Source organism: Triticum aestivum, chromosome 1A, assembly GCF_018294505.1.
Source record: "Triticum aestivum cultivar Chinese Spring chromosome 1A, IWGSC CS RefSeq v2.1, whole genome shotgun sequence".
Taxonomy (NCBI): Eukaryota; Viridiplantae; Streptophyta; class Magnoliopsida; order Poales; family Poaceae; genus Triticum; species Triticum aestivum.
Window position 1 is genome coordinate 325,855,642 of NC_057794.1, and position 25,109 is coordinate 325,880,750.

Here is a 25,109-nt window from a genome sequence, read left to right on the forward strand (position 1 = left end):
CAAAAGGCCAGGCAATGGGGATGGTCGTGAGCGCAAAAGCCGGCTGGTGCGGCTTGGAGCTGAACTTCTGGCACCCTTTGCATTTTTGGACCAACTCCTTGGCCTCTTCCAAGGCAGTCGGCTAGAAGAAACTGTGCCGAAAGGCTTTGGCGACAAGTGCTCTTGAAGCCGCATGGTGGCCGCATACACCTTGATGGGTGTCTTTGAGAATCGCCTGGCCTTGCTCTGGCTCTATGCACGCTGGTAGACACCAGTGACACTGCGCCTGACCAGCTTTCTATTGACTATGGTATAGGCTGCCGCCCGGCATTGTACTTGCCGAGCTGAGGAATCATCAGTTGGTAGCTCTTTGTTCACCAGGAATTTGAGGATGGGCTGGGCCCATGAGGGTGCTGCTATTTCTTCGACTACCAAAACTGCGACTTGGACGAGGGCGACTGGGCTGGGAGGCGGCGGGCTGGAGTCAAGAACCGCTTGCTGGGTTGATGAAGTCCCCAGGCCGACTGGCGCGGTCCTTGGGCCTAGTTCTGGAATCCTTGAGTCCACCACCGCAGTCCCCGGGCTGGGCTCGACTGTGGCGGCTTTGGAGTCATCCGCCAAAGTCCCCGTTCTGTCTGCCGGAGCTCTGCAGTCGGATCCTGAAAGCACAAGTGCTCCCTACGTGGTTTTGATAATTGATGACAACATATCTCTTGTTGGACTAACACCTCTATCTAGCATGTTTCAGATAAGTTCAACAATGAAGTGGCATGGATGTGAAAGTGGAACCCTCAAAATGCTAAGGACAAAGGATTGGCTAAAGCTTCAAGATCAAGACTCTTCATTTTACATTTTAGTGATCCAAGATCACATTGAGTCCATAGGAAAAGCCAATACTATCAAGGAGGGATGAGGTGTTGCTTAATGAGCCTCTTGCTTCATGTGCTTAATGATATGCTCCAAAACCCTCAACTACTTTCCCATATCCACATATGACCTAAACTCTAAGCCAAACTCGGTCCTACCGATTCTTCCTATCCGGCGCCACCGAGTTTCACTTGTCATTAGCCACTGCCAAACCCTAGCAATTCGGTTCTACCGATAAGGATCTCGGCCCCACCGAGATGGGGTTGCAAACTCTCTGTTTCCCTTTCGTAACTTTTCGGTCCCACCGAAAGAGCGAATCGGTCCCATCGAGATTGCAATGTAAACTCAGTGTTTCCCCTTTGTAACTTTTCGGTCTCACCGAGTTCCACTCGGTCTCACCGAAAGAGCAAATCGGTCCCACCGAGTTTGCCTGACTAACTCTCTGGTTAGCTAATTACCAAATTCGGTCTCACCGAGTTTGTGTAATCGGTCTCACCGAGATTACGTTATGCCCAAACCCTAACCGAATCGGTCCTACCGAGTTGCATGTCAGTCCCACCGGAATTCCTAACGGTCACTAGGTTTACATTTTCGGTCCGACCGAGTTTTCTGATTCGGTCCCACCGAGATTGGAAAACTGTGTAACGGTTGGATTTTGTGTGGAGGCTATATATACCCCTCCACCTCTTTCTCATTAAGTGAGAGAGCCATCAGAACACACACATCATTCCAACTCATTTGTTCTAAGAGAGAACCACCTACTCATGTGTTGAGACCAAGACATTCCATTCCTACCATATGAATCTTGATCTCTAGCCTTCCCAAGTTGCTTTCCACTCAAATCTTCTTTCCACCAAATCCAAATCCTATGAGAGAGAGTTGAGTGTTGGGGAGACTATCATTTGAAGCACAAGACCAAGGAGTTCATTATCTACACACCATTTGTTAGTTCTTGGAGAGTGGTGTCTCCTAGATTGGCTAGGTGTCACTTGGGAGCCTCCGACAAGATTGTGGAGTTGAACCAAGGAGTTTGTAAGGGCAAGGAGATCGCCTACTTCGTGAAGATCTACCGCTAGTGAGGCAAGTCCTTCGTGGGCGATGGCCATGGTGGGATAGACAAGGTTGCTTCTTCGTGGACCCTTTGTGGGTGGTTGCTTCTTCGTGGAACCTTGGTGGGTGGAGCCCTTCATGGACTCGCGCAACCGTTGCCCTTGGGTGGAGCCCTGTGTGGACTCGCGCAACCGTTACCCTTCGTGGGTTGAAGTCTCCATCAACGTGGATGTAGGATAGCACCACCTATCCGAACCACGGGAAAAACATCCGTGTCTCCAATTGCATTTGATCTCTCCAAATCCTTCCGTTTACATTCTTGCAAGTTGCATGCTTTACATTCCGCTGCTCATATACTCTTTGCATGCTTACTTGATATGTATTGTGTGTATTGAAATAGTGCCTAAACTCCGCTTGAACCGAAAAAGATTAAAAATTGCAACTTTAGCACGAAGTGTCTCACCCCCCCCCCCCTTTAGACACATCTACTTCTAGATCCTACAAGTGGTATCAGAGCTTTGGTCTCCATTGCCTTGGTTTAATCACCATTGGAGGAAGATGGATGTGTCTACTCTAGGGAGTCTTAGACATAGAGTGCCTATTCTTGATGGAAAGTATTTTCATGAGTGAAAAAATGAGATGCTTGTGATCTTCAATCAATATCATTTGAACAAGTATATTGCTAGTCCTTGTGCACCCCATATTGATCCCTTGCATCCTACCCTAGATGAAGATATTAACATGATTCCCAATCTTAGAACTATTGAGCTCATCATTAGAGGATTGCCCAAAGATTTGATTGCTAGTTTGCCTACTCAAAATTGTGCCTATACTATATGGAAATTTCTTGCGGAACGGTTTCCCAATCACTCCTTGAAAACTTTGGATGAAATTCTCCATAAATCTATTGCCTTGAGTAATATGAACTCTAGTGATCCTAGTTTTGGTAAATGTCTTCTTGAACTTGCCAATCTTAAGCATGCTAAAGGAGATGTTGGAATCATTAATGATATCATACTCAAAGCTATAAGAATTCATAAAAGTAACCACTTTGATCATTTATCTAATGAATTACCCTCTCTAGGAAATGATGAATCACAAGATCATGATGAACATGAATATGATGATGATGATGATAGTGACTCCGATCTTGATAATGCAATGAGACATTTTGGTCTTATGGCAAATCTTCGGGGATATGAATCAGGAGGAAAGGAATGGGTTCTTGATAGTGGATGCACTGATCATATGACCGGAGATGAAGAGATGTTCCGTGAGCTTGCTGAAAACAACGGCCCTCGAAAATATGTCACCTTTGGTGATAATTCAAAGGGTAAAGTGGTTGGCCTTGGTAAGGTGGCCATCTCACATGATAGTTCCATTCAAAATGTCATGCTCGTTGAATCTCTTGGCTATAACTTACTTTCAGTATCTAGACTTGCTGATTTCGGTTTGAACGTCCTATTTACTGAGGTAGATTGCCAAGTATTTCATCGAGACAATCATAAAATGGTCTTTACGGGTATGCGTAGAGGTGATCTTTACATTGTCGATTTCTCTAAAAAGGCACAACCTAAAACTTGCTTTTTTGCTAAATCCTCAAAAGGCTGGTTGTGGCATAGACGACTAGGTCACGTTGGCATGAGAAACCTTGACAAGCTTATTAAAGGAAATCATGTCCTTGGAGTTAACGATGTCATATTTGATAAGGATAGACTTTGCAGTGCTTGTCAAGCAGGTAAACAGGTTGGAGGAAGACATCCCGTGAAGAACATCATGACCACAAGGAGGCCACTTGAGCTGCTTCACATGGATCTTTTTGGCCCCAATGCCTACAAGAGTCTCGGTGGAAATGCTTTTGGTCTAGTTATAGTTGATGATTTTTCAAGATTTACGTGGGTGTTCTTTCTTAATGACAAGTCGCAGGTCCAGAAGATCTTCAGAAACTTCGCTAGGAAAGCCCAAAATCAGTTTGATGTGAAGATCAAGAAGGTTTGGAGTGACAACGGAACAGAGTTCAAGAACGCAAATGTGGACACCTTTCTTGATGAAGAAGGGATTTCACACGAGTTCTCGGCTACATACACACCTCAACAAAATGGAGTTGTTGAGAGGAAGAACCGGACGCTCATCGAAATGGCAAGAACAATGCTTGATGAATACAAGACGCCAAAGCACTTTTGGGCAGAAGCGGTGGAGACAGCTTGTCACGCAAAAAATCGCTTATATCTTCACAAGCTACTCGGCAAGACGGCATACGAGCTCCTCACCAGTAACAAGCCTCAAGTTGGATACTTTCGAGTATTCGGCTCAAAGTGCTACATTCTTGATAAGCATCGTCGTTCAAAGTTTGGTCCTAAATCTCATGAAGGTTTTCTACTTGGTTATGGATCAAACTCTCACACTTACCGTGTCTACAACAATTTCACCCGAAAGGTTGAAGAGACGGTAGATGTGAAGTTTGATGAATCTAATGGCTCGCAAGTAGAGCAATTGCCAATTGATGTAGGAGACAAAGACCCCTCAGAAGCAATTCAAGACTTGTCTATTGGCAAAATTCGTCCAACAGAGGTGAAGGAGAGTACTTCATCCGTCCAAGTGGAAGCTTCTACTTCACGATAAGGTGAACCAAGAATCGACATGGAAGCATCCACAAGTGGACCACACCAAGATGAAGAAAACGAGGAAGTACGTCAAGATGAACATCAACAACCTCCCTCTCCACCACGACAAGAGAACGACGACGTCAACAATGAAGAAGGCCAAGAAGAAGAACAAGATGAAGAAGATGCTCAACAAAGACCCAAGCAAAAGCTCTCACGAGTTCGAGCAAGAATTGCCAAAGATCATCGTGTCGAGCAAATCCTCAATGATATATAAACCGGGAGAATCACTTGCTCAAAAACTCGTTTAGCTAACTTTTGTGAAAACTATTCATTCATCTCGAGCATTGAACCAATGAAGGTTGAAGAAGCATTGGAAGATCCGGATTGGATAAACGCTATGCATGAAGAGCTACATAATTTTGAGAGAAACCAAGTTTGGACATTGGTTGAGAAGCCCGACAACAACCACAACATCATTGGTACCAAATGGGTGTTTCGCAATAAGCAAGATGAAGATGGACAAGTGGTTCGCAACAAAGCACGTCCCGTCGCCCAAGGATACACACAAGTCGAAGGTATGGACTATGGTGAGACGTATGCTCCCGTTGCTAGACTTGAGTCCATTCGCATCTTACTTGCCTATGCTAATCACCATAATATCACCTTGTACCAAATGGACATTAAAAGTGCTTTTCTAAATGGGGAAATAGAGGAGGAAGTTTATGTCAAACAACCTCCCGGCTTTGTCAATCCTAAGAAACCAAATCATGTTTACAAACTTCACAAAGCTCTTTATGGTCTTAAACAAGCTCCTAGAGCATGGTATAAATGCTTGACCAAGTTCCTTATTACAAGTGGTTTCGAAATTGGTAAAATTGATTCTACTCTTTTTACTAAAAGGGTTAATGGAGAACTATTTGTATGCCAAATTTATGTTGATGACATCATATTTGGTTCAACTAACCCTCTCTTTAGTGAAAAGTTTGGAAAGCTAATGTCAGAGAAGTTTGAGATGTCTATGATGAGTGAACTCAAATTCTTTCTCGGGTTGCAAATCAAGCAAACTAAGGAAGGTACATTGGTCTCTCAAACAAAGTACACCAAGGACTTATTCAAGAAGTTCAATATGCAAGAATGCAAAGGTATGTCTACCCCCATGCCTACTAGTGGACATAATGATCTGACCAAAGATGGTGAACCTGTTGATCAAAAGGTTTATCGCTCTATGATTGGTTCATTGTTATACATATGTGCTTCACATCCCGATATTATGCTAAGTGTGTGCATCTGTGCACAATATCAAGCTGCTCGTAAAGATTGTCATCTTAAGGCTATGAAAAGGATAGTGAGATATTTAATCCATACACCAAATTTTGGCATTTGGTATCCTAAGAGGTCTTCTTTTGATCTTGTTGGCTATTCCGACTCAGATTATGCCGAAGACAAGGTTGATAGAAATTCCACTTCGGGTACTTGTCAATTTCTTGGTAGATCTCTTGTGTCTTGGTCTTCCAAGAAACAAAACTCGGTATCCTTATCCACCGCCGAAGCAGAATACATTGCCGCTGGTTCATGTTGTGCTCAATTACTTTGGATGACCCAAACTCTTAAAGATTATGGGATTTATGTGAAACATGTTCCACTGCTTTGTGACAATGAAAGTGCTATCAAAATTGGTCATAATCCTGTACAACATTCTCGAACTAAGCATATTGAAGTTCGTCATCATTTCATTCGAGATCATGTTGCTAAGGGTGACATCAATCTTAAGCATGTTCGCACCGATAAGCAATTAGCGGATATATTCACTAAACCGCTTGATGAGAAAGTGTTTTGCAGGTTGAGAGGAGAATTGAACATCATTGATGCTTCGAACTTGGAGTAGAAACTCCATTGGCTACATGCAAGACATGAGCTTATAACTAATCCATGATGTATCTCTTATGATAACTATCTTATGTCTTGGATATATTTGCACCTTGCATGTTGTCTAACCCATGTAGGTGCTTGGTTGAATTTAATTCCATGAGATTGCAACTCACTCACATCTTGAGCAATCTCTACAAGACCAAGACTCTACACAATAGTGGTTGAAGACAAGGAAGCACAAAACCATTCAAACATATCCTTTGAGAAATTCTATGTTAAGCTTCATGATTGTCATTTTTGGATACACAAGTGCTCTTCCTTGCAAGAACTAACCCATGTAGGTAGATGAACTCAAACTCCAAGTGGTGCTCCCAACTCTTGATGAACTACATCAACCCTGAGCACCCACACAAGTTCAACTACATGAGCAAGAACCACATCACCACCCAAGGTATGTCATTCCATCTTAGAGAAGCTTTACTCCAAGACATGAGTCAAAGCACCTCAACAAGATGTGAATACATCAAGATGCTTAAACAAAAAATGGTAACCCCATTTTGAGCTTAAACGATGAGTATGACCTATGATCAAGTGTCCTCACTTGACTCCTAAGTCAATATACTCTAACATAGGTGACTATGTCACCGCCCAATTCTAGATGAAGTTCTCTTGTGTCCTTTTCTGAGTTATTGCATTTGTTCCTTGCATATTTGTTTCCTTCTCTCTCAAACAAAAAAAACAAAAAAAACTTCATCTAGAAACTTTTTTGTTTTTGTTCTGCATATTTCTGCATCAAATTTCTTGCAAATCCTTCAGCTAATTCATTGCAAATCTTTGTGAGATCTTACTTGACTAGTGAGCTGAGGTGACAAGTGTTTTTCTCTGTGTAAACCCGGTTTCACCGACTTGCAAATTTCGGTCCAACCGAATCTTTTCGGTACCACCGAAATGTGCCACTCGGTGCCACCGACTTTGTAATCAGAAAACCATTTTGCCACTTGTTCTACATTTCTTCTGATCCAGCTCCACTCAATGAATCTTGTCCTCCACAAGCATCACAATTTTATCCTCTGCTTTGTGCTGAATCTCAAGGACCAAACCTATTCGACGGATTCCAGGAAAAACCTTCTTGGAAATTGATGTCAAAGGGGGAGAGAGAGATCACATCAAAGCTTGTAGGAAAGAGAGATCACACCAAGAGAGAAAAAGTATTAAGGGGGAGAGAAAGTCTCAAGGATCCCAGATGTTGTTAAGGGGGAGAGAGAGATCTCCAGGGACAGAAAAATACTCAAGGATCCCAAATGCTTGATGTTCAAGAGGAGAGATGCCACATGTCTTTTTGGGGGAAAGACATGTTCATATGAACTCATTTGAATTAAGTTATATTCAGCTCTGATTTTCTGTTTCCTATCTTCTCCCAATATCCCATGTAAGATTCAGGGGGAGCAAGACACCTAAGGGAAAAGAAATCAACCAAATTCATTGCATATCTTTATTCTTGGGGACATGTTGAATCCAATGTTATCACTCTCTACATGTCATCCCAGTCTTGGCATTCTTGTGGTTTCTTTTGTTTGCTCTGGCTAGTAGACGTACCTGTGTTATCTAACCTTGTTTGCAGGTTCATTCCATCCTAAGCCAACTCAAGACCACAAGGTAAGTATATGCATCAAAATCATGAGTATGAGGAGTTCTTGCTTATGTACATACTGTTTGCAAGAAGGACTCATGAGCATGAAGGTATTTTCCTTAATAATCTTTTGCTCTGATGCATATGGCCAAGATACATGTAACACATTGCCTACTCTGTCATGATTATGCTCTCACATGCCTCTATATTTCATATTTACATGAGTGCATACATGTAGGGGGAGCCTATGCTTGCTTCATGTTCTTCCAAAGCTTTACTTGCTGTTCTGTATATCTTTATCTAAAGCTTTGATGTATGTTGCCATCAATTACCAAAAAGGGGGAGATTGAAAGCACAAGTGCTCCCTAGGTGGTTTTGATAATTGATGACAACATATCTCTTGTTGGACTAACACCTCTATCTAGCATGTTTCAGATAAGTTCAACAATGAAGTGGCATGGATGTGAAAGTGGAACCCTCAAAATGCTAAGGACAAAGGATTGGCTAAAGCTTCAAGCTCAAGACTCTTCATTTTACATTTTAGTGATCCAAGATCACATTGAGTCCATAGGAAAAGCCAATACTATCAAGGAGGGATGAGGTGTTGCTTAATGAGCCTCTTGCTTCATGTGCTTAATGATATGCTCCAAAACCCTCAACTACTTTCCCATATCCACATATGACCTAAACTCTAAGCCAAATTCGGTCCTACCGATTCTTCCTATCCGGCGCCACCGAGTTTCACTTGTCATTAGCCACTGCCAAACCCTAGCAATTCGGTTCTACCGATAAGGATCTCGGTCCCACCGAGATGGGGTTGCAAACTCTCTGTTTCCCTTTCGTAACTTTTCGGTCCCACCGAAAGAGCGAATTGGTCCCACCGAGATTGCAATGTAAACTTAGTGTTTCCCCTTTGTAACTTTTCGGTCTCACCGAGTTCCACTCGGTCTCACCGAAAGAGCAAATCGGTCCCACCGAGTTTCCCTGACCAACTCTTAGGTTAGCTAATTACCAAATTCGGTCTCACCGAGTTTGTGTAATCGGTCTCACCGAGATTACGTTATGCCCAAACCCTAACCGAATCGGTCCTACCGAGTTGCATGTCAGTCCCACCGAAATTCCTAACGGTCACTAGGTTTACATTTTTGGTCCGACCAAGTTTTCTGATTCGGTCCCACCGAGATTGGAAAACTGTGTAACGGTTGGATTTTGTGTGGAGGCTATATATACCCCTCCACCTCTTTCTCATTAAGTGAGAGAGCCATCAGAACACGCACATCATTCCAACTCATTTGTTCTGAGAGAGAACCACCTACTCATGTGTTGAGACCAAGACATTCCATTCCTACCATATGAATCTTGATCTCTAGCCTTCCCAAGTTGCTTTCCACTCAAATCTTCTTTCCACCAAATCCAAATCCTATGAGAGAGAGTTGAGTGTTGGGGAGACTATCATTCGAAGCACAAGAGCAAGGAGTTCATTACCTACACACCATTTGTTACTTCTTGGAGAGTGGTGTCTCCTAGATTGGCTAGGTGTCACTTGGGAGCCTCCAACAAGATTGTGGAGTTGAACCAAGGAGTTTGTAAGGGCAAGGAGATCGCCTACTTCGTGAAGATCTACCGCTAGTGAGGCAAGTCCTTCGTGGGCGATGGCCATGGTGGGATAGACAAGGTTGCTTCTTCGTGGACCCTTTGTGGGTGGTTGCTTCTTCGTGGACCCTTCGTGGGTGGAGCTCTTCGTGGACTCGCGCAACCGTTGCCCTTGGGTGGAGCCCTGTGTGGACTCGCGCAACCGTTACCCTTCGTGGGTTGAAGTCTCCATCAACGTGGATGTAGGATAGCACCACCTATCCGAACCACGGGAAAAACATCCGTGTCTCCAATTGCGTTTGATCTCTCCAAATCCTTCCCTTTACATTCTTGCAAGTTGCATGCTTTACATTCCGCTGCTCATATACTCTTTGCATGCTTGCTTGATATGTATTGTGTGTATTGAATTGTGCCTAAACTCCACTTGAACCGAAAAAGATTAAAAATTGCAACTTTAGCACGAAGTGTCTCACCCCCCCCCCTTTAGACCCATCTACTTCTAGATGCTACAGATCCACCGTCTTCGGGAGGAGCCGGCACAAAAATGGAGTCTGATTCTGGTGAAGGCTTGACATACGGCTTGAGGAGGCGTTGAAGGGCGACGCCAGATGGTATCGCTTGGCGGGTGGAGCCGATTCGTGCCAAGGCGTCTGCTTGGTCGTTGTCATTTCTTGGCACATGGAGGAACTCGCACCCTTCGAAATACCCGCTGAGTTGCTGCACGAGGAAACGGTAGCTTGCCATGTTTGCGTCTTTCGCGTCCCAGTCGCCAGATGACTGCTGGACCACTAAGTCCGAGTCGCCATAACACAAGATCCGGCGGATGCCAAGTTCTTTGGCAAGCCAAAGCCCGTGAATGAGCGCCTCGTACTCGGCAACATTGTTGGAGGCAGCAAAATGGATTTGCAGTGCATATTTGAGCTTGTCGCCTTTAGGAGAGGTGAGGACGACGCCGACTCCCAAGCCGGTGCGCATCTTGGAGCCGTCGAAGTGCATTCGCCAATGGGTGGAGTCAGGCGCTGGAGGCAGGTACTGGGTCTCGGCCCAGTCGACGAGGAAGTCGGCCAGTGCTTGTGATTTGATAGCGGTGCGGGGCTGGTAGTAGATGGTGTAAGGAGCCAGCTCTAGGGCCCAATTGGCCACTCGACCAGAGGCATCTCAGCTACCGATGATCTGGCAAGTGGAGCCGTGCAGACCATCGTGATTGGATGCTCTTGAAAATAAGGCTTCAATTTCTTGGCAGCAAAGTGTACGCCATAGCACATCTTCTGGTAGTGGGGGTAGTTCTGCTTGGAGGTCGACAGTACCTCGCTCATGTAATATACTGGTCTCTGGACAGGCAGCGCCTTGCCTTCCTCCTTGCGCTCCACTACCATGACTGTGCTGACTACCCGGCTGGTGGCAGCGATGTACAGGAGCATAGGTTCCTTAGGAGTCAGAGCCGCCAGGACGGGTGGAGTAGTCAGCATCTTCTTCAACTGGTGAAAAGCTTCGTCCGCCTTATGGTTCCACTCGAAAAAAGTGGTCTTCTTCATGAGTTGGTATAAGGGAGAGCTTTCCCGCCCAGCCGACTGATGAATCGGCTGATGGATGCTAAGCAGCCGGTGAACTTCTGCACATCTAGCAGTCGGCTGGGTACCTCCATTCTCTGGATGGCCTTGATTTTTACTGGGTTGCATTCTATGCCGCATTCAGAGACCAGGAAACCTAGCAGCTGGCCGGCTGATACTCCGAAGACACACTTCTCGGGGTTGATCTTGATCTGGAACCGGCGCAGGTTCTCAAAGGTCTCCTTGAGGTCTTCCAGCAGTGTTCCATGCTTTTCCGTCTTCACCACCACGTCGTCCACGTAAACGTGGGCGTTCCGGCCGAGCTGCTTGAGGAGACACTTCAGCATGCAACGCTGAAAGGTGGCGCCGGCATTCCTCAAGCCGAACGTCATGGTGAGGTAGCAGAATGCTCCAAATGGCGTGATGAAGGCGGTCTTCAATCTGTCAGCCGGGTTCAGGTTGATCTGGTGATATCCTGAGTATGCATCCAAGAAACTCAACAACTCGCATCCGGCTGTGGAGTCTATCACCTGGTCAATTCTTGGTAGAGCAAATGGGTCCTTGGGGCAGGCCTTGTTGAGGCTCGTGTAGTCAATACACATTCGCCATTGCTTGTTCTTCTTTAGCACCAGGACCGGATTTGCCAGCCACTCCGGGAAGAAAACTTCCATAATGAAGCCGGCTGCTAGGAGTCGGGCTATCTCTTCTCCGACAACTCTTCTCTTTTCTTCTGATAAGCGGCGCAGGGGCTGCCTGACCGGCTTTGCATCAGATCGGACATGTAACTTGTGCTCGGCGAAATCCATTGGTACACCTGGCATGTCTTTGGGAGACCATGCGAAGATGTCCCGATTCTCATGGAGGAAATCAATGAGCTCGCCTTCCTATTTGATGTTGAGATTTGCACCTACGACGGCATACCTCTCTGGGTGCTCCGGATCCAAGGGTATCTTCTTTGTCTCTTTGGCCGGCTTGAACGAACCTTCGGCTTCCGACTCCTTTGGGTCGGGCGATATCTCCGGCTGCTTGCCGGCCATCGCCACAACTCGTTCAAGGAGTCGCTTCTCGGCTGCGATCACTAGGGACTCGGCTAGCCGACTGCTCTCGGCCGCGCAAGCGGATGACTTCCGGTAGTCGGCGGCCACAGTCAGAATTCCCCTGGAACTGGGCATCTTCATCTTGAGGTAGGCGTAGTGGGGGACCGCCATGAACTTGGCCAAGGCGGGTAGGCCAAGTAGCGCATGGTATGGGCTCTCAAGGTCCACCACCTCAAACCAAACAGACTCTCTTCGGCAGTGATCTTTGTCCCCAAAGAGGACATCAATCAGGATCTTGCCGATTGGTGAGCAGGAAAGCCCAGGAACAATGCCGTGGAACACAGTCCGGCTGTTCTGAAGCTGTCTTTGCTTGATTCCTAACTTCTCCATGGTGTCCTTGTACATGATATTGATGCTGCTGCCCCCATCTATCAGAACTCGCAAGAAATGCACGGCCCGTTTGTCCGTGGAAAAGGTGGCGTCCAGGACCAAGGCATAGGAGCCCGGACTCAGAATCACTATTGGGTGGTCAGCCCTGCTCCAGCTGATGGGCTTCTCAGACCAGTGCATGAACTCTGGCGTCTCTGAGGCTACTGTGTTCACCTCTTGTCGCTGCAGCCGCCTGCTGTGTCGATCATCAGCCACACTGGTGAACACCACATAGGCTCCATGCTCTTCAGGGTATTCGTCTTGTACTGCGCCGACTGGCCTGACTGCCGGCTGCTGGGGCGGAGGCGGAGGTGGCTGCCCAGCAGGCGGGGGTGGCAGGAGGCCATCTCCCTTGGCGATCCTGGTGAGCCAGTGGCACTTTCGGGTGGTGTGATTCCACGGCTTCGTGCCGCTGTGGAACTTGCAAGGTCCATCCAAGGCTTGCTCATAGGAGAAGGCCGGCAACCAGTTCGGCTTGCCGCCTTTCTGTCACTTGGGCGGAGGCTGCTCTTCTGGCTGCTGGGCTTCAACGGTCGCGACCTGCCGGCTGCCGGAAGCCGGTTGTGGGGCCTTGCGCTTGTTGTCGCCCTGCTGTTGTCGCCGGCCGGCGTCTGCCGCCGGAGTTCTTGGAGCCTGAGGAGCTACTTTGCCAGTCGTGCTGATTTGAATTTCCGCCTTCATGGAGGAGTCGGCTGTGGCGTACTTGTCCGCTATGATCAGCAGCTCATCGAGGGTTTCTAGCTCGTCGCAAAGGAGCTTGTGCTTGAGGAGGGTGCCTTCTCGGCACCCGGCTGTGAAGTACTCGATGGCCTGCACCTCGTGCATGCCCTCGTAGGAGTTCCGGAGCTCAGCCTAACGCGTGAGGTAGTCGCGAGTCGACTCGTCAGGACCTTGCACGCACAAGGAGAGCTGACAAGGCTTGGGAGGACGCTTGTATGTGCTGGTGAAGTTGCGGACGAATGCTTCAGTGAAGTCGACCCAGCTGTTGATGTTGCGGGGCTTTAGGCTGTTCAGCCATGTCCGGGCCGTGCCCTGGAGCATGAGCGGAACGTATTTTATGGCGACACGCTTGTTGCCGTTTCCTATGCTGACAGCCGTGGAATAGTCGACTAGCCAGTCTTCCGGCGTCACGGAGCCGGTATACTTGGGCGTGTCTCTTGGGAGCGTGAACCCTCTGGGAAAGGGCTCGTCCCGAATGCGGGGCCCGAAACAAGGCAGACCCAGCTCATCTTCTTCTTCCAGCGCCAGGGACCGGTGAAGTCGGTCGATCCGGTGGCGGGCGTCATTCTCTCCAACTCCCTCTCAACGGCCAAGGCGGTCACCGAGAGTCGGATGGTCAACAGGCGGCAGGGAGACTCCCCTCTCCTTGCGGGGAGGGGGAGGCGGACAGTCGTCCTGTCGTTCCACTGCTCTCGGGCGGCCATCTCGGTCGCGCTCTATGGTAATGCAAGTCCGACTATGGCTGACAGCCGGCTCCTTGTCCTTTCTTCCTCGGGATCCACCAGTCGGCGTCCGAGACGTCGCGCCTTGATCTTGGTGCGGGTCATCGTTTGGCCGCTGCGGCGCCTCCGTGCGGCAGCCAGCCTCGTTCTGTTCGGCGGCCGCGTCGAGGAGCCGCTGGACTCGCTCCATCATGAGGCGGCGTTCTTCGCCCTCGAAATTGTCTAGCTCATCCGCCGCTGCCTGGGCGGCTCGAATGTTCTCCGCCGGTGTAGCATACACGGGGCGGCTAGCCCAAACATGCTGGCGATGGCTACGCCGCGCTGCCGGACCGCGCCAAGTCGGCTAGGCCCTGCCGGGGCCGGCGAGCCGCCGACGGCGCGATCCATCTCCCGCTGGTAAGCTTCTGACAAGCGTCTCATGCTGGCCAGCTTCTTCGCGCCTTCAACGAGCTGAAGGCGGCGTGCTTCTAGCGTCTCTGCGTCAGCATCTTCCGGAATGGGCGCATCTAGGTCTTGCAGCGCCGTGCCGAGTGAGTCGGACGCCCCTCCTCCAGGGAACTCGTCATGACTGACGACTAGCACCTCAGTGACGGTGCTTCCTTCGCTCTCTGTGTGGGGGAGAGGTTCGCCGTAGACCACCACTTTGGTGGGGAACGCGTCGATCAACGCAGTGTCGGAGTCGACCAACATCGGGTCGGTGGAGCCTACAGACTCCAAGTCTATGGCAGGCTCGCCGGAAACGTGGACTTGATCGAGGAGGCCCGCGAGGAGGTTTTCGGGGCCGCCCGCGCCTGCGTCGGACGCAGGTTCGTCGGAGAGGCGGACCTCGCCGACAAGTTCGGCCAAGGAGCTGGCTGCGCGGGCGATCTCAACGCCGCACAGCGCGTCGATGCAGACTTCGCCTGGCGTGCCTGGCTGGCTGCGCTCGCCAGGGAGGAAAAGGGTTCCCGTCTAGAACAGATCTCCGAACGGCAGTGCACTAGGCCCCACGGTGGGCGCCAAATGTCGGGGGTTTGGTGCGACATATGCCAACGGATGGCTTATCATGGTGGGGGCGAGTAGAACGTCGCCGGTGCCTGGAAACAGGATGAGGCGAAGACATGCACGCCGGCGAATCTTACCCAGCTTCGGGGCTCTCCGGGGAGATAATACCCCTACTGCTGCTCTGCGGGGTCTCCGCATGATCACTATGGCCAAGTGTTTACACGGTTGCTCCTCGAGCTGTTTCTGGTGGTAGAAGAGGGCAAGGCTAGATCTCTCCTTCTGTCTGGTATGGTCTAGAACTATTGGGATCCCACCCCTTGCATGGGTGCCCTGGGGGGTTTATATAGGCCTACCCCCCAGGGGTACAATGGTAACTCAACTGGGCGCGGGCCCCGCCGTCAGTGCCTCCGACCTCCGACTTCTCCGCCGACTGGTGGGGCCCGCCGACTGGTCTGGTACGGAGCCGACAGGCCGCGTCCGCCACGGGCGGGTCTTGCCGGCCGCTGATTACTGTAGCCGTGCTTCTGATGATGCAGGCTTGGTCATGGGGTCGTGGCAACAGCCCCGCCGCCTGGCGGGCGATCACTGTGGCCACTCCCCATCTCATCTAGATTAATGGCGCGTGGGCCTCGGGGGAGGGCTCGGCCGACTCCCCCGGGCCGACTCCCAACGGGTCCGACTGGCGGTTCTCCCGCCATCTCCCGAGGTCTCGCTGACTGGTGGGCCCTGCTGCCTCCAGGCCGTACAGACAAGCCGTCGTGGGAGCATGACTTGGTACTATGGTGCTGATGTCAGGGCCGGCCGGGCAACAGTGCCACGCCGCACGGAGATCCTCCCGGGTACGGCGTGCTGTGGCCATGCCTGCCCTTGGTAAGGGGCGGGAGTGGGCTTCACTATAGCCATGCCTCTGCCCCGTCCTCTTTGATGAGGTCATGGGTTTGCTGGAGTCGCCGGTCGACTCCCCAAAGCCGGCTTCTCTGGAAGTCGTCCCTGGAACTCGGCCGTGAGCGGGCAGTCCGCCACCCTGCCGTTGACTCCTCAGGAGACGGCTCTTCGCCCTGGGGTCTTGAGGGGCGCAGCCTGCCCCAATGTCTTGAAAGGTTATGGGACTCGGGTTGGCCTACCCGTGGCCCATTACTCCGATAGTTGGCGGAGTCACCCTCAAGAACTCTTTAGTTATTCTTCTTCTGGATCCACACCATCTTGATGGGAATCCTTTGAGTTGTAGTTATACTTGATGAAGTAGAACTTGATGTAGTCTTGGGAACCCACTTGACCAAGGCCTTAGGAGCTTCTTCAAATGCATTAATCTCCTCTTGAAGCTTATCCTTGCCTTTTTGCTTGTGGTCTTGTGGTGGAAGATCATCTTGAGCTTGTGTCCCTTTGAAGGAAGTAGGATCATACTTATTTTGTTGAGGAACAAACTTCGTCTTGGGGTATTGATCTTCTTCCCACTCAACTCCATTGGCATTTAACTTTCGTTCAAAACCAACACCTTGGTTCTTCCGGTGCCTTCCTTGTATGCGTACAATTTCCTCGAATTGCTTACTCCCGGCAAGGCTCTTGTAAACACCTTTCTCTATAATTCCCTTCAATAAGCTATTTTCTTGGTCAAGTGTAACTTGGCTAAGAGAATCATTAGTGGAATCAAGAGAACTACTAGAAGCAACAACATTGGATTTAGCATGATTATTGTTACTACTAGAGGAAGAATCCTTCTTGTTCTTGTTACTAGACTTGACTTGAGGCATGTAAGTGGATAAGAGTAAATGCTTGGCAATGTAAGAAGAACTTTTCTTGCGAAGATTATCATTGATTGCCTTTAAGAACTCATGCTCTTGCTCAAGATTGAGCTTCTCAAAGCGTAATTTCTCATGAGTCCTTAAAAGTTCTCGATGATCTCCTAAGATAGTTTCATGAGCTAACTTAAGAGTGTTTAGTTCTTTAGTTAGAGACTCAATCTTCTCCTTATCATTGTCATTCGTTTCATCTTGATTAGCATGATTAATTGGCGTTTCATCATAGTATTCATCACTAGAGTTGTCAACAAGTAAATCATCATCACCTAACAAGTCATCTTCATCGCTATTGAAATCAACATACTCGGGGTGTGATACCTTTGGGCCTTTATCCATGAAGCATCTTCCAAGTCCTTCATTTGGTGAATCAAATATGTCGTAGGAGTTGGTTGACACAAGTGCTAGACCGGCAACACCTTCATCTTGAGTATATTCGGAGTCGGACTGATAGCTTCTCTCGAAGTGATTGTCAGAGTCGGAGCCGGATACCCATTCACCAACATGAGCTTGATGTCTTTGTTTTGTGTAGCTCCCTGATGAATTGTCCTTCCTTTATGAATCCTTGCTTCTCCGGGATGTTCTTCGTTCATAACGATCATCTCTACTCCTTCTCTCTCTTGATGGTGATTCTTCTCTTCTACTTCTTATTTTTGGATAACCTTCTCTTCTCTTGTAGGGTGCCGTACACTCATTGGAATAGTGTCCGGGTCTTCCACAATTGTAGCAATTTCGCTCTCGACTAGAAGATCTTTTGTCATTGTAGGACCTTGACTTGGAACTTCTCTCTTTGCTTCTACTCTTGTAGAACTTGTTGAAGTTCTTCACCATTAGGCTCAATTCTTCATTGAAGGTTTGTTTCTCACTTGATGATGTGGGAGCTTCACATGAGGCTTTGTAAGCACCACTTGACTTGTTATGGAGCTCCTCCTTATCCTTGAGTGACATCTCATGAGCAACAATTCTTCCATTGACTTCCGTTGGCTTGAGATCTTTGTAATTGGGCATCATTTGGATCAATGTGCATACGGTATCATATTTTCCATCCAAAGCTCTTAGGATCTTCTTGATGATAAATTTGTCGGTCATCTCTTCACTTCCTAATCCGGCAATCTCATTTGTGACAAGAGCAAGCCTATAGTACATTTTAGTGACACATTCACCATCCTTCATTTTGAAGTTGTCAATCTGACTTTGAAGCACATCCAACTTGGATTCCTTGACGGAGTCGGTACATTCGTGCATATCAATCAAAGTATCCCAAATTTCCTTTGCATTCTCAAGACGGCTGATTTTGTTGAATTCTTCGGGGCACAATCCGTTGAAGAGGATATCACAAGCCTGAGCATTGTATTGCAACATCTTCAACTCTTCCGCGGTCGCTTCACGGTTTGGTTCTCTCCCACCAAAGAATTCACCTTGCAAGCCAATACACACAATAGCCCATACGGCGGGGTTATGTCCAAGAATATGCATTTTCATCTTATGCTTCCAACTAGCAAAATTAGTACCATCAAAGTAAGGACCTCTACGGTGGTAATTTCCCTCGCTAGACGCCATACTCTCCTAGGTTGTGAAACCAAGGCTATGACTACCAAAAGCCATGGAAATCAAAGCAAATGGAGACCAAAGCTCTGATACCACTTGTAGGATCGAAAGTATGTCTAGAGGGGGGTGATTAGACTACTTGGCCAAATAAAACTTATCCTTTTCCCAATTTTAGTTCTTGGCAGATTTTAGCAACTTTGAATAAGTCAAGCAATCTTAACACAATTCAAGCAAGCATGCAAAGAGTATATGAGCAGCGGAAAGTAAAGCATGCAACTTGCAAGAATGTAAACGGAAGGGTTTGGAGGATTCAAACACAATAGGAGACACATATGTTTTTGTCGTGGTTCCGATAGGTGGTGCTATCGTACATCCACGTTGATGGAGACTTCAACCCATGAAGGGTAACGGCTGCGCGAGTCCATGGAGGGCTCCACCCATGAAGGCTCCACGAAGAAGCAACCTTGTCTATCCCACCATGTCCATCGCCCACGAAGGACTTGGCTCACTAGCGGTAGATCTTCACAAAGTAGGCGATCTCCTTGCCCTTACAAACTCCTTGGTTCAACTCCACAATCTTGTCGGAGGCTCCCAAGTGACACCTAGCCAATCTAGGACACACCACTCTCCAAGAAGTAACAAATGGTGTGTTGATGATGAACTCCTTGCTTTTCTGCTTCAAATGATAGTCTCCCCAACACTCAGCTCTCTCTCACAGGATATGGATTTGGTGGCAAGAAGATTTGAGTGGAAATCAACTTGGGGAAGGCTAGAGATCAAGATTCATATGGTAGGAATGGAATATCTTGGCCTCAACACAAGTGTAGGTGGTTCTCTCTCAGAAAAAGTAAGTTGGAAGTGTAGGTTCATTATGATGGCTCTCTCCATGAATGAAGAGGAGGTGGAGGGGTATACGTAGCCTCCACACAAAATCTAACCATTACACACAACTTGCCAATCTCGGTGGGACCGAATTGATAAACTCGGTCAGACTGATTCAGCAAATCTAGTGACCATTAGTATTTTTGGTGGGACCGACATGCAACTCGGTAGGACCGATATGATTAGGGTTAGGGCATAACGTAATCTCGGTGAGACCGATTTTGGTAATAAGCTAACCAGAGAGTTGGTCAGGTAAACTCGGTGGGATCGATTCGCTCATTTTAGTGAGACCGAAATGTTACGAAAGGGAAACATAGAGTTTACATTGCAATCTCGATGGGACCGATCACTCATCTTGGTGGGACCGAAACGTTATGAAGGGAAACAGAGATATTACAATCCCATCTCGGTGAGAGCGAGATCCCTATCGGTGAGACCGATTTGCCTAGGGTTTGTGGCAGTGGCTATGACAACTAAACTCGGTGGCGCCGGATAAAAAGAATCGGTGGGGCCGAGTTTGACTTCTGGTTTAGGTCATATGTGGATGTGAGAAAGTAGTTGAGGGCTTTGGAGCATACCACTAAGCATTTTGAGCAAGAGCCTCATTGAGCAACACCTCATCCCTCCTTGATAGTATTGGCTTTTCCTATAGACTCAATGTGATCTTGGATCACTAAAATAGAAAATGTAGAGTCTTGAGCTTTGAGCTTGAGCCAATCCTTTTGTCCTTAGCATTTTGAGGGGTCCACTTTTCTCATCCATGTCATGCCAATCATTGAGCTTTCCTGAAATATTAATCTTGAAATAGCATTAGCTCAATGAGCTATATGTTGTTAGGAATTACCGAAACCACCTAGGGATAGTTGTATTTTCAAAACCCCATCTTGTTATCCTCGATGGCAACAATACAATACGTGCCTTGCTGCCCCTACTGTCACTGGGAAAGGACACCGCAAGATTGAACCCAAAGCTAAGCACTGCTCCCATTGCAAGAAAGATCAATCTAGTAGGCCAAACCAAACTGATAATTTGAAGAGACTTGAGAAGATAACCAATCATACATAAAAGAATTCAGAGAAGATTCAAATATTGTTCATAGATAAACTTGATCATAAACCCACAATTCATAAGTCTCAACAAACACACCGCAAAAAAAGATTACATCGAATAGATCTCCACAAGAGAGGAGGAGAACATTGTATTGAGATCCAAAAAGAGAGAAGAAGCCATCTAGCTAATAACTATGGACCCGAAGGTCTGAGGTAAACTACTCACACATCATCGGAGAGGCTATGGTGTTGATGTAGAAACCCTCCATGATCAATGCCCCCTCCGGCAGGACGCCAGAAAAGGCCCCAAGATAGGATCTCACGGGTACAGAAGGTTGCAGCAGTGGAATTAGGTTTTTGTGGATGCATCTGTTGGTTTGGGAGTACGTAGGTATATTAAGGAGGAAGAAGTACGTCGGTGGAGCAAGTTGGGCCCCACGAGAGTGGAGGGCGTGCCTGGGGGGGAGGCGCGCCCCCTACCTCGTGCCTTCCTGGTTGCTTTCTTGATGTAGGGTCCAAGTCCTCTGGATCATGTTTGTTCCAAAAATCACGTTCCTAAAGGTTTCATTCCATTTGGACTCCGTTTGATATTCTTTTTCTGCGAAACTCTGAAATAGGCAAAAAAGACAATTCTGGGTTGGGCCTCCGGTTAATAGGTTAGTCCCAAAAATAATATAAAAGTGTATAACAAAGCCCATTAATCATCCAAAACAGAATATAATGTAGCATGAAGCAATCAAAAACTATAGATACGTTGGAGACGTATCAAGCATCCCCAAGCTTAATTCCTGCTCGTCCTCGAGTAGGTAAATGATAAAAGCAGAATTTTTGATGCGGAATGCTACTTGGTATAATAATTTAATGTAACCCTCTTAATTGTGGTATGAATATTCAGATCCGAAAGATTCAAGATAAAAGTTTAATATTGACATAAAAGCAATAATACTTCAAGCATACTAACTAAACAATTATGTCTTCTCAAAATAACATGGCCAAAGAAAGTTCATCCCTACAAAATCATATAGTTTAGTCATGCTCCATTTTCGTCACACAAGAATGCTCTCATCATGCACAACCCCGATGACAAACCAAGCAATTATTTCATACTTTAGTAATCTCAAACTTTTTCAACCTTCACACAATACAAGAGCGTGAGCCATGGATATAGCACTATGGGTGGAATAGAATATAATGATGTGGGCTATGTGGAGAAGACAAAAAAGGAGAAAGTCTCACATCAACACGGCTAATCAACGGGCTATGGAGATGCCCATCGATTGATGTTAATGCAAGGAGTAGGGATTGCCATGCAACGGATGCACTAGAGCTATAAATGTATGAAAGCTCAATGAAAGAAACTAAGTAGGTGTGCATCCAACTTGTTTGCTCATGAAGACCTAGGGCATTTGAGGAAGCCCATTGTTGGAATATACAAGCCTAGTTCTATAATGAAAATTTACCACTAGTATATGAAAGTGACAAAATGAGAGACTCTCTATCATGAAAATCATGGTGCTACTTTGAAGCACAAGTGTGGAAAAAGGATAGTAGCATTGTCCCTTTTTATTTTCTTTTTTTGGGCCTTCCTTTTTTGCCCTTTCTCTTTTTTGGGGGATAATACTCTATGAATGATGATCATCACACTTCTATTTAGTTACAACTCAACAATTACAACTCAATACTAGAACAAAGTATGACTCTATATGAATGCCTCCGGCGGTATACCGGGATAGCAATGAATCAAGAGTGACATGTATGAAAAATTATGAACGGTGGTTTTGCCACAAATACGATGTCCACTACATGATTATGCAAAGCAATATGACAATGATGAACGTGTCATGATAAACGGAACGATGGAAAGTTGCATGGCAATATATCTCGGAATGGCTATGGGGTTTGGATGCACCGGCGAAGTTTGCACCAACTCTCAATGTGAGAAAGGGCAATGCATGGTACCAAAGAGGCTAGCAATGATGGAAGGGTAAGAGTGCGTATAATCCAAGGACTCAACATTAGTCATAAAGAACTCATATACTTATTGCAAGAATCTACAAGTAATCAAAAACCAAGCACTACACGCATGCTCCTAGGGGATAGATTGGTGGGAAAAGACCATCGCTCATCCCCGACCGCCACTCATAAGGAAGACAATCAAAGAACACCTCATGTTTTAAATTTGTTACATAACGTTTACCATACGTGCATGCTACGGGACATGCAAACTTCAACACAAGTATTTCTCAATTTCACAACTACTCAACTAGCACAACTTTAATATCACTACCTCCATATCTGAAAACAATCATCAATCATCAAACTTCTCTTAGTATTCAGCACACTCATAAGAAAGTTTTTTACTAGTCTCGAATACTTAGCATATTAAGATTAATTTCCCAATTTAAGCAAATTACCATGTTGTGTAAGACTCTCAGAATAATATAAGTGAAGCATGAGAGAATAATAGTTTCTATAAAACAAATCCATCGCCGTGCTCTAAAAGATATAAGTGAAGCACTAGAGCAAAAAATATATAGTTCAAAAGATATAAGTGAAGCGCATAGAGTATTCTACTAAATTCCGAATCATGTGTGTCTCTCTAAAAACGTGTGTAAATCAAGGATGATTGTGGAAAACTAACAAATAAAGACTCAAATAATACAAGACGCTCCAAGCAAAACACATATCATGTGATGAATAAAAATATAGCTCCAAGTAAAGTTACCAATGGAAGTAGACGAAAAGAGGGGATGCCTTCTGGGGCATCCCCAAGCTTTGGCTTTTAGGTGTCCTTAGATTATCTTGGCATGCCATGGGCATCTCCCATCTTAGGCTCTTGCCACTCCTTGTTCCATAATCCATCAAATCTTTACCCAAAACTTGAAAACTTCAAAACACAAAACTCAAGGTAGAAAATCTCGTGAGCTCCATTAGCGAAAGAAAACAAAACACCACTTCAAGGTACTATAATGAACTCAATCTTTATTTATATTGGTGTTAAACCTACTGTATTCCAACTTCTCTATGGTTTATAAACTATTTTACTAGCCATAGATTCATCAAAATAAGCAAACAACACAAGAAAAACAGAATCTGTCAAAAAAAACAGAATAGTCTGTAGTAATCTGTAGCTAACGGAAGTTCTGGAACCCCAAAAATTCTAAAAAAAATTCTGGACGTGAGTAATGTATCTATTAATCATCTGCAAAAAGAATTAACTAAATAGCACCTTCCAAATAAAAATGGCAGCAGTTCTCGTGAGTGCTAAAGTTTCTGTTTTTTACAGCAAGATTAAAAAGACTTTCCCCAAGTCTTCCCAACGGTTCTACTTGGCACAAACACTAATTAAACACAAAAAACACAACCAAAACAGAGGCTAGATAAATTATTTATTACTAAACAGGAGCAATTATCATATAAGCATGAGGAGAATTTAGCACGGATTGCAACAAGGAAATACAATCTATCAAAGAGCAATTATCATAATTAAATTCCTTGAAATCCAAAATAGTGGGTTCATTGATATTTAAAGTTTTGACTTCCTCAATCCCACTTTTCACAATTTTAGCATCAAGATCTAAAGACTCTGAATTTTTGGAATGCCTTCTAGCTAAAGGTGGATCATATTCAGTCCCATCATTATCAAGATTCATATTGCAAAACAAAGATTTAATAGGGGACACATCAATAACCTTTAGATCTTCATATTTATTATCATGGAAACTAAAAGAACACGCTTTTATAAAGCAATCATTCTTAGAACGCATCCTAGCGGTTCTTTCTTTGCACTCATCAATGGAAATTCTCATGGCTTCGAGAGACTCATTGATATCATGCTTAGGTGGAATAGATCTAAGTTTCAAAGAATCAACATCAAGAGAAATTCTATCAACGTTCCTAACCAACTCATCAATCTTAAGCAATTTTTATTCAATCAAAGAACTAAAATTCTTTTGCAAAGTAATAAATTCTTTAATATTAGATTCAAAATTGGAGGGTATCTTATTAAAATTTCCATAAGAATTGTTGTAGGAATTACCATAATTATTAGAGGAATTACTAGGATACGGCCTAGGATTAAAGTTTCCTCTATACGCGTTGTTACCAAAATTATTCCTACCAACAAAATTCACATCCATAGATTCATTATTATTCTCAATCAAAGTAGACAAAGGCATATCATTAGGATGAGAAGAAACACTTTTATTAGCAAATAATTTCATAAGTTCATCCATCTTTCCACTCAAAACATTAATTTCTTCTATCGCATGCACTTTCTTATTAGTAGATCTTTCAGTGTGCCATTGAGAATAATTAACCATAATATTATCTAGGAGTTTAGTAGATTCTCCTAAAGTGATTTCCATAAAAGTGCCTCCTGCGGCCGAATCTAAAAGATTTCTAGAAGCAAAATTTAATCCGGCATAATTTTTTTGTATAATCATCCACAAATTCAAACCATGTGTAGGGAAATTACGTATCATTAATTTCATCCTCTCCCAAGCTTGTCCAACATGTTCATGATCAAGCTGCTTAAAATTCATGATATCGTTTCTAAGAGAGATGATCTTAGTGGGAGGAAAATACTTAGAGATAAAAGCATGTTTGCACTTATTCCAAGAATCAATACTATTTTTAGGCAAAGACGAAAACCAAGTTTTAGCACGATCTCTAAGCGAAAATGGGAATAGCTTCAATTTAACAATATCATTATCCACATCTTTCTTCTTTTGCATATCACACAAATCAACAAGGTTGTTTAGATGAGTAGCGACATCTTCACTAGGAAGGCCGGAAA